This window comes from Mirounga angustirostris, unplaced genomic scaffold, assembly GCF_029215605.1.
Source record: "Mirounga angustirostris isolate CCGP_5_RB_7025 unplaced genomic scaffold, mMirAng1.0.hap1 SCAF_1, whole genome shotgun sequence".
Classification (NCBI taxonomy): domain Eukaryota; kingdom Metazoa; phylum Chordata; class Mammalia; order Carnivora; family Phocidae; genus Mirounga; species Mirounga angustirostris.
Window position 1 is genome coordinate 153,451,886 of NW_026991709.1, and position 11,342 is coordinate 153,463,227.

The 11,342-nt window shown below is 44.2% G+C and overlaps 1 pseudogene; it reads left to right on the forward strand.

The window, feature by feature from the left end:
- The first annotated feature begins 301 nt into the window (after positions 1-301).
- Positions 302-9,571, forward strand: LOC123840371 (profilin-1-like; annotated as a pseudogene).
- Positions 9,572-11,342: the final 1,771 nt, after the last annotated feature.

Genomic DNA, 11,342 nt, shown 5'->3' on the forward strand with positions numbered 1-11,342 from the left:
GTGACCTCTGTGTGTGCAGTCTAGCTTGCTGAATTATGAAAGACACATGGCCCAGTCATTCTCCCAGCCCTAGCCAACAATCTGCTAATCATCAGACATGTGAGTGAGGCTATCTTACCAGCCACCAGCCAGACCCCAGCTGATATCATACACATGAGCAAGCCCATCAGAGATTGGCTGAGCCAGCCCAGACAACATGTGTATGCCAGCCAACGAACAGAATCATTTATCATAAATAAATGACTCTTGTTCTAAAACACTAAGTTTCGATATGGTTCATTATGTAAACATTAACTGACACATGGCCACTGTGGTGCATACAGGCATTACACCTAAAGTAAGTGGTTCAGAAAGGGTAAATAGAAAGGAACAGACAAATATACACCAGACAAGTGGAAACAGTAAGAAAGCAAAGGTTGGGGCACCTGGGTGGCTCAGTTGCTTAAGCATCTGCTTCACCTCAGGTCATGATCCTGAGGTCCTGGGTGGCTCAACTGGTTAAGCGCCTGCCTTCAACTGGGGTCATGGTCCCAGGGTCCTGGGATTGAGCCCCAGGTTGGGCTCCCCGCTCAGTGGGGAGTATACTTCTCCCGCTCCCTCTGCAGCTCCCCCTGCTTGTGCTTATTCTCTCTCTCTCTGTCAAATAAATAAATAAAATCTTAAAAAAAAAAAAAAAGAATGCAAAGGTTGTTATCTTGACATCAGACAATTCAAGCCAAAAAGACTTAAATATGATTAAGGACACTTCATAATCCTAAAGGATAAACTTTTCCAGAAAAAAAAAAATTGTAACTAAAGACTACAAGTTTTTAATAACTGTATCAGACAACCTAAAATCCATGTACCAAATATGTATGTACCATGTACCAAATAACACAACAACTGCCATCACAAAAAAGCTACAAGATTAAATTTCCAAGTAATAATTTCAAATCTTTGGGCCAAGTCTATGAGTAGCTAAAGGAATTAAAAGAAACATTGCTCAGGGATGATCCAAGGAAGATACATGTGGAAGCAAGGTAGGTGGATTAAAAGTAATAATGTATAATACTAACCTCATTATGAGAGATGTGGCCATGCAAATTATAAGGCAGATGAGAAAGTATATTTTACTTTGTTGTTAGGCTGCACTCTATGAATATTAGTATTTGTCTTTGGGAGTTGATGATTCAACAGTAACCTGCAGCACCTTTAACAGAACAAAGTGACTCATCTACCTACTCTTTGTGGCCTGGATAGTCAAAGTTCCCCACCCAAACTTGGACTATGAGGGGACTTTACTGCTCTTACCACACTCTTCCCCCAGGGTATTGATGTAGTGGTTCTCAGTGAGAGGTAATTCTGTCCCCCAGAGGGAGACATTTAGAAATGTCTGGGGACATTTTTGGTTTTCACAATTTGAGGGGGCAGAGGATGATGGGGGAGGGATGTCCCTGGCATCTAGTGGTTAGAAGCCAGTGACGCTACCTACAACGCACAATACACTGCCCCACAACAAAAACTCATCCAGCTCAAAATGTCAATAGTACCAAGGGTGAGAGTCACTCTGGAGAAATGTCCTGTTCAGAACGGGCTCCAAATTTTGAGGACTATACTGCTGTGAGTATAGTCCAATCTGTTGGAAGGGGTAGGTTGTTCCAAAGAATGAATGAAGACTTTCTTTGAGAGGTGAGAAAGAAGCATTGTTTAGAGATTGGTGCTTAAGAATAGGGGAGAGGGTGCCTGGGTGGCTCAGATGGTTGAGCGTCTGCCTTCGGCTCAGGTCATGGTCCCGGGGTCCCGGGATCGAGTCCCGCATCGGGCTCCCTGCTCCTTGGGAGCCTGCTTCTCCCTCTGCCTCTCTCTCTCCCTCTCTCTCTCTCTCTCTCTCTGTCTCTCATGAATAAATAAATCGAATCTTTAGAAAAAAAAAAAAAAGAATAGGGGAGAAAAGGAGGCACCTGGGTGGCTCAGTTGTTAAGCATCTGCCTTCGGCTCAGGTCATGGTCCCAGGTTCCTGGGATCAAGCCCCGCATGGAGCCCCACATCGAGCCCCACATCAAGCCCCACATTGAGCCCCAAATCGAGCCCTACATCGAGCCCCGCATCGGGCTCCCTGCTCCGCGGGAAGCCTACTTCTCGCTCCCCCATTCCCCCTGCTTGTGTTCCCTCTCTCACTGTGTCTCTCTCTGTCAAATAAATGAATAAAATCTTTAAAAAAGAAAAGAATAGGGGAGAAAAATTAGGAAGTGGAGTATAACAGTGAGGGTTGAATTTCATAAGGACTTTTCCATTAAACTAAGGAAAAAAGCATAGTCACTTTTATTGTTGTTGCCCCAATTCTTACTAAATGGAGAATGAAGGAACCCTCTACTGACCCAGGAAGAAGAAGCTACCTCCTATCATGGTGACTATGTCCAGAAGTTCTAGGTGGTGACCAGCAGCAACATGACAAGTGTTCACACGGAAATGAGAGCACCAAAGAGGAATACACATGTGAGAGCAGGGTACAGAGTACAACTAAGGGGTTTAGGACCAGTTCCTCTGTCTGGTAAATGTCAAGGTCCTCCTACCCTCCGAATACCTTCAGTTATAAGGATGATAACCTTATTCCCCAGTTTGTTTTTTGCTTTTAAATTTGATTTATGGAGTTTATTTTTTTTTATTTTTTTTAAAGATTTTTATTTATTTATTTGACAGAGAGAGAGAGCACAAGTAGGCAGAGAGGCAGGCAGAGGGAGAGGGAGAAGTAGGCTCCCTACTGAGCAGGGAGCCCGATGTGGGACTCGATCCCAGGACCCTGGGATCATGACCTGAGCCGAAGGCAGCTGCTTAACCGACTGAGCCACCCAGGTGCCCCTGATTTATGGAATTTAAAAGCACCAGGTTGGAGGTGCCTGGATGGCTCAGTAGGTTAAGCCTCTGCCTTCGGCTCAGGTCATGATCTCAGGGTCCTGGGATCAAGCCCCGCGTCGGTCTCCCTGCTCAGCAGGGAATCTGCTTCTCCCTCTCCCTCTGCTGCTCCCCCCTGCTTGTGCACTCTCTCTCTGTCAAATAAATAAAATCTTTAAAAAAATAAAATAAAATACTTAGGAATAAATTTAACCAAAGAGATGAAAGATCTATACACTCAAAACTAGAAACCCTGATGAAAGAAACTGAAGAAGATACACAAGAATGTAAAGCTAGCCTGTGTTCTTGGATTGGAAGAGTTGTATTGTTAAAATGTCCATACTATGCAGAGCCATCCATAGATTGAATGCAATCCCTATCAAACTTCCAATGGCATTTTTTACGGAAATAGAAAAACAATCCTAAAATTCATATGAAATTACAAAAGACCCCAAATAGCAAAAAAAAAAAAAAAAAAAAATCTGGAGAAAGAACAAAGCTGGAGGCATCACTTTTTCTGCTTTCAAGCTATATTACAAAGCTATAATAATCAAACCAGTGTGGTATTGGCATAAAAACATACATAGGTCAATGGAATAGAATAGAGAGCTCAGAAATAAATCCATGCATATTTGGTCAATTAATTTTTGATGAAGGAGCCAAGAATATAAAATGGGGAAAGGATAGTCCCTTCAGTAAATGGTGTTGGAACAATTGTGTGTCTATCCACCTGCAAAAGAATAAAACTGGACCCCTATCTTACACTATACCCAAACATCAACTCAAAATGGATTAAAGACTTGAATTTAAGAAGAACTCTTAGAAGAAAACATGGGAGATAAGCTCCTTGACATTAGCCTTGGCAATGGTTTTTTGGACTTGACACCAAGAGCAAAAGCAACAAAAGTAAAAATATAGAAGTGGGACTACATCAAACTAAAAAGCACAGCAAAAAAACAAAACAGAAAAACCCATCAACACAGCAAAAAGACAACCTATGGAATGAGAGAAAATACAAACCCTATGTCCAATAAGGGGTTAATATCCAAAATGTATAAGGAACTCATCAACTCAAAGCAAAAACAAACAAAACAAATAACCCAATTAAAAAAAAACAGGCAAAGGACCTGAATAGACATTTTTCCAAAGAAGACATACAAATGGCCAACAAGTACATGAAAAGATGCTCACTAGGTGGTGCTTAGTGGGTTAAGCGACTGCCTTTGGCTCAGGTCATGATCACAGGGTCCTGGGATGGAGTCCCGCATCGGGCTCCCCCTGCTCTTCCAGGAGCCTGCCTCTCCCTCTCCCTCCGCCACTCCCCCTGCTTGTGCGAGCTCTCTCTTTCTATTTCTCTCTCTAAGAAATAAAATCTTTATAAAGAAAAGATGCTCACTAATCATCAGGGAAATGCAAATCAAAACTACAATGAGTTATCACCTCACACCTGTTAGAACAGCCATTATCAAAAGACAAATATTAAATGCTAGCAAGGAAGTGGAGAAAAGGGAACCCTTGTACATTTGGTGGGAATGTAAACTGGTACAGCCACTCTGGAATACAGAATGAAGTTTTGTCAAGAAATTAAACATAGAACTACCATATGATCCAGCAATCCTACTTCTGGTTATATATCCAAAGTAACAAAATAATTAGAGATATCTGTACCCCACTATTCATTGTAGCACTATTCACAATAGCCATGGTATGCAAACAGCCTAAGTATCTGCTGACAGAAAATATGATTTTATGTATATATAAGTTCAGCCATAAAAAGAAGGTAACCCTGTCATTTGCAACAACATGAATGAACATGGAGGGCATTATGCTAAGTGAAATAAGCCAGACAGAGGAGGACAAATACTGCATTGTATCATTTATATGTAGATTCAGAGGGGAAAAAAAACAAAAAAACAACAACAAAAAAAGTCAAACTCATTAGAAACATAGTAGGATAGTGGTTGCCAGAGGCTGGAGAGGAGGGATAAGGGCAGGTTGGTTAAAGGGTACAAACTTTCAGTTATAAGATGAAAAACATGTGAGGATCTAAATGATAGCATGGTGACTATAGTCATTGAAATTGGCTAAGGGAGAACTTAAGTGTTCTCACGCACACAAAAGTGATGGGAGGTGGGAATTCTTTCACAATGTATATCAAAACATTGCACAATTTAAATATATTGCAAATTTATTTGTATATTTATTTGTACAAAATAATGAAAGAAAACTGCTCTAGTTCTCACAGACCCCAGTGTCTTCTACCTCTGTCCCACAAGGTGTCACTGTTGAAACACGGAAAATCGGCTATGTCACCAACGCTCACAAGATGGAGCTATTATTGAAACAAGTACTCTGACAGTCTGCAGTTCCACCGTTACAAATACCAAGGGCTCTTTCTCCTAGGACACACAGGGGGAAATTTATGAAGACTGAGCTGGAAGCCTGTCCTCCCCGCCAGCGATGTTAGGTGCAAGCTCCCCTCTCCTTTATGGTGACTTTCTCCTGGGTATGCCCTTGTGTCTTGCTGCCATCTCAGGTCGGGGCCACTTGAGGGCATCAAAGGTGCTGTAGTAACACTAACCCTCCTGAAGAAAGTGGCCAGGGTCTCAATCACTTCCTTCTCAGAATTTCCTTCTTCCCAGGAGACCTCCCAGAAGTCTCCTTAGTCTTTGGAAAATTGCTGACTTTCTCCCAAAGAACCTAACAAAGTGCCCCGTTACACCCTTCCCCTGCTTGCCTTATTCCTACCTAATTAAAAGGAATCCCTCTTCCAGAACAAAGGATTAGCGGGGGAGCTCGACTAACAGAGACACAACTGTCAATTTTTTAAAGTTAGTTAGTTAGCGAGTAATTTCTATAGCTAGTGTAGAAAGGATTGAACTCAGGACCCAGAGATCAGGAGTTGCATGGTCTTCCGATTGAGCCAAACAGGTGGCCCACAACTGTCAATTTTCTTATTTTTTTTTAAGATTTTATTTATTTATTTGAGAGAGTGAGAGAAGAGAGAGCACAAGCCAGGGGAGAGGCAGAGGAAGGAGTTCGACCTGGGGCTTGATCCCAGGACCCTGGGATCATGACTTGAGCTGAAGGCAGAGGCTTAACCGACTGAGCCACCCAGGCGCCCCAACAGCTGTCAGTTTTAAATGGTAGTCTGGGACGCCTGGGTGGCTCAGTTGGCTGAGCGTCTGCCTTCGGCTTGGGTCATGATCCCAGGACTCTGGGATCGAGTTAGCATTGGGCTCCTTGCTCAGCGGGGAGCCTGCTTCTCCCTCTGCCTGTAGCAACCCCTGCTTGTGCTCTCTCTCTCTCTCTCTCTCTGACATATAAGTAAATAAAATCTTTAAAAAAAAATTTTTTTTTTAATGGTAGCGTCTCTACTAATAAAAATGCAAAATTCTACCTTGCTGAGCAGCTTAGGACATACAGAAACGGGATTTCGGTGGCGGTGGGGGGGCTGCTGCACAGCTAGCAGGGCCGGTCCGGAGGTCCACCCGGCCCGGAGTTCTCCGCCTCTCCCGGCGGCTGGGCCCGCGGAGGCCCCCAGCTCAGCCCGTCACCACCCCCGGGGCGGGGGGGGGGACCCCTCATCCACCACCTCCTGGCGGGCGGGACCTGTCAGGACGCGGCCACCGTGCCCTCTAAGGACTCGCCCTCAGTCTGGACCGCCTTCCCGGGAAAACCTTCGTCAACATCATGCCAGCTGAGGTTGGTGTCCAGGTTGGCAAAGACCCGTCAAGTTTTTCGTGAATGGGCTGACACTTGGGAGCCGGAAATGTTCTGTTAAGCGGGACTCACTGCTGCAGGACCGACCAGGCATTTACCCTGAATCTTCGTACCAAGAGCACCAGTGGAGCCCCCACTTTCAACATCACTGTCACCATGACTGCCAAGACGCTAGTCCTGTTGATGGGCAAAGAAGGTGTCCACGGTGGGGAAATCAATAAGAAATGTTATGAAATGGCCTCCCACCTGCAGCGTTCCCAGTTACTGACCTGGGCTGCCCCTTTCCCCCCACCATATCCCACTGCTTTTGCACCCTTCCCATACACACACCATTTTTATTTTGGGGGCTATTACCCCACACCCGTTGTTGCTGCCAAAACCATATGGACTGGGGGCTGGGGCTGGATGGACAGACACTTCCTCCTACCCATACCCCTCCTGTGTGTGATTGCAAAAGTTTTTATTTGGGTTTTTTTTTGTTTTTTTTAAGATTTGTTTATTTATTTGAGAGAGAGAGAGCAAGCGAGCATGAGTGGCGGGCAGAGGCAGAGGGAGAGGCAGACTCCCCACTGAGCAGGAAGAGGCAGACTCCCCAATGATGCTTGATCCCAGAACGCTGAAATCATGACCTGAGCTGAAGGCAGACACTTACCCGACTGAGCCACCCAGTCGCCCGTTTTGTTTTGAAAAGATTCTGCCAACTACAACAACAACAAAAATTGAATTTTACCACACACACTGTTTTAAGTTGATTTTCTTTACTTGAGGTATTATCCAGTGGATAAGAATGTCTAGAATCCCAATGTCTTAGTCTACTCCAACTTCTATGACAAAAATACCACAAACTGGGTGGCTTAAACAACAAACATTTTTTCCTCACAGTTCTGAGGGCTGGAAAGTCCAACATGGAAGTGTGGGCTGATTTGGTACTTGGTGAGGTAAGGGCCCTCTTCCTAGTTTGCAGATGGCCTTCCCATATCCTCACATGGTAGAAAGCAGAGAAGCAGTTCTCTCCTGTCTCTTCTTTAAGGGCACTAATCCCATCATGCTCTAATTACTTCCCAAAGGCCCCACCTCCAAATGCCATCACACTGGGAATTTGGTTCCAACAAATGAACTTGTGGGGGAACTCAAACATGCAGTATAAAACCTGACTAACAAATTTTAAATTCTAACTTCAACATGTGTTATCTGCATGACTTTGGGCCATTTATTCAACATCTCCAAGTATCACTCTTCACATCTAAAAGGTAAGTAAAACTACCTACCCCGAAGGGTTACTGTGGAAATTAAATAAAATATGTTAAATACTTGACAGGTTCCTTGGCACACAGTAAGTACTCAATGCTAGCTACTGCTGTAATTATTTTGTTGTCATTATTGAAAGCCCTTCTTTGTATCCCCTCAAAGTCTGGAAGTAGAAATAGCTCATCACTAAAAAAGGAAATAATATGCGGCATCTGGGTGGCTCAGTCAGTTAAGCACTGGACTCTTGATTTTGGCTCAGTTCATGATCTCAGGGTCATGATCTCAGGGTGGTGCGATTCAGTCCCACATCAAGCTCTGCTTCTGGGTATGGAGCCTGCTTATAATTCTCCCTCTCCCTCTCTCTCTCCCCTGTCTTAAAAAAAAAAAAGCAATATATTACAAACCATAATTTTCACACAGAAGTAACAGAGCAAACGGGGCGCCTGGGTGGCTCAGTCGTTGGGTGTCTGCCTTCGGCTCAGGTCATGATCCCAAAGTCCTGGGATCGAGCCCCGCATCGGGCTCCCTGCTCCGCGGGAGGCCTGCTTCTCCCTCTCCCACTCCCCCTGCTTGTGTTCCCTCTCTCACTGTGTCTCTGTCAAATAAATAAAATCTTAAAAAAAAAAAAAAGTAACAGAGCAATGGAAATTCGATATAAAGCAGGAGAAAAATGCTAATACTAAAAAATGACAAGAAAGATGTTTCTCAAACCATAGACTCAGTTCAGATTGGTTGATACGTGGATTGCCTTAGAACAGCTATATTCTCAGGACAATCCTGGTCACCTATCTAAGGTGACACGGCCGGAAGTAAAGTAGATACCACACATCCTAATGGCTGTGATTCCTTGGTCAACTATGGAATTAGATTACTGGCACCAAAAGAGGAAATATGACATTGGGTTTCCATACTTCTGTGGTTCCCCAATGTCAAAAAAGAGAGTGGAGCCTACAGGCCTCTCACGACAGAAGGAAAACATGTTCCTACGGATATGCTGGCAGAAGGGAACCAAAATACCTTTATTTCTGCTACCCCTGTGGCTACACCTCTTGTATAACTACCTCTGACCATTGCCTTGATGTTTCCTCAACCAGTTATACATAATATGGGAAACTGGTCCAGAAGAGTACACCATCCACCAACCTCGCACTAACCTATTGTAGTCAAGCAAAAACCAAGGAACTCAACATGATAGAACACATAAAACTAAAACAGGACGTACCTGGGTGGCTCAGTCGTTGGGCATCTGCCTTCAGCTCAGGTCATGATCCCAGGGTCCTGGGATCGAGCCCCGCATCGGGCTCCCTGCTCCGCGGGAAGCCTGCTTCTCCCTCTCCCACTCCCCCTGCTTGTGTTCCCTCTCTCACTGTGTCTCTCTCTGTCAAATAAATAAAATCTTTAAAAAAATAAATAAATAAAACTAAAACAGGCAATGAGTGTGACATTAGGAGGAAAAAAATGCCGCTTGGGGTTAAAGAAGGTAAAGGAATTATGCAAATAATTGAAGAAATATTTCACATTGGACTTTTGAAAGTTAATCTAATAAATGTAAATTATACATTAAAAAACTGAAAACAAGTAAAAGAGCTTTCAAAGATGAGACTGATAAAGTCAAAATAACTTTGCAGGAATTGAAAAGAGAAAAAAAACACATGCGTTTCCTAAAATAATGATAACCTTGGATTCTGATGTTTTGGCAAAGGAATGCATGCTTGATAGTGCTGTGTAAGCTTGTATCCTGGGAGCTCTACTTGGCAATGTAATTGTCAAGGAAGTGGCACAGGGTGGTTTAAGGCACTTAACTTTTGGTCAGTTGGTGACTGGATATGGTCCCATGTTGAAGAGTCCTTTTTCATGCTTACATTGATAATATTAGGAATATGGTTGCTCATACTGGTGATTAATGTATGATGTAAAAGAATGTGCGTCAAAGGAGAAGTATGAACAAAATATAATTGTGTATGATTAAGATTGCAAGTGATGTAGAATCAGAGAGTGGACTGATATTTTTGTGAACTTGGATTTGTTAGGGCATCAGGCCCTAGCATTCATTAGTGTGTGAGTGACTCGAAACCACAGGTTGGATTATTGTGGTCTGATATGAATTTAAATCCACTCATTTATGGCAAAGACAAAAAAGTTGGGTTTTTTTTAAGATTTTATTTATTTACTTGAGAGAGAGTGGGAGAGTGAGAGAGAGAGCACAAGCTGGGGGAGCTGCAGAGGGAGAGGGAGAAGCAGGCTCCCCGCTGAGCAGGGAGCCTGATGCGGGGCTGGATTCCAGGGCATTGGGATCATGACCCGAGTTGAAGGCAGACGCTCAACCAACTGAGCCACCCAGGGGCCCCAAAAAAGTTGTTTTTAATAGTAAAGTTTTGGTGTAAGAAAGAAGTGAGTCACGTCAGGATGTCGTCTCTCACCCATAAGAACTCAGTAGGAGCTCTGCGGCAGAGGGACCCCATGGGGGTTCATCAGTGGAAACATAGGAAGATGCCACTAGAAAGACAAGGGGACATTTAGAACATGAATCCTAGGAGCTGTAAGGACTATCTGAGAGTGCTCTGACTGGCGAGGCTCCACTTGGCTCATCTAAAGTATCTTTCCAAAGACCTTGGAGCAATTAGCTCCTGCCCCAGCAAAGGAGACACTTTTCCAGGCAGTGGTAAAAACCATGCAAATGCCCCTCAGCAAAGTACATCTCGCCCATCAACACCAGCATCCTCCTTCCCTGGAAATGTGCTCTAGCATTCCTGAACTTTTACCCCTGCTCTGGCAGCTGGAGGTGATATCTCGGTTGGCTCAGGTGTCTCTCCAATTACCAACTCTTATAAAAATACACTTCAAATTAATTTGAACTTTATTCCTTCTCTGTCCCATTGCCTGGACAATAGTGTGATTAACGGGATTGATCTAATATGGAACTGTGTTATTTCTGTAATGGTAAATTTAAAAACCTGATCCTGTATGCTGTGGGCTGGAGAAATCTGCACAGGGAACCAGCATTAAAGATGATGTTGGCAAAGACATAATCAGTCTGAGCATTGTTTGCCCCCCAAAACCAAGCAGATGTCAGGGGGAACATGTGCATTTGTACACTCTAGGGCTGGGTTTAGGCAGACGCCAGGTACCCCCAAGAGTCTGTTACTGTGACCCAACCTTGCCCAACATGGCCCCCTGTCCCAGGCTACCCTGACCTGTGAGGCTCACACATGAGCAGGACACAGCCTGTCAACTGCCCATGGAGCTGGGGCCCATCCTTAATCACCTGCATTACTTCAAGCGTGGAAGGGGCCCACCCCTGAAATTCCTTTTGAGGCAGCCACTGAAATGGGTAGCGGCCAGTCCCCATGTGTACTTACTGTGTGCCGCAGTCCCAGGCTTCTGCAGCAATCAAAGCTCCCAGGTGTCTCTCATAGAGGAAACCAGTCAGCAAGCACAAATCAGCCCTTGCAAGCTTCCAGATTCCTCCATCTCTGCCTTCAGGGAGAATATGCACATTC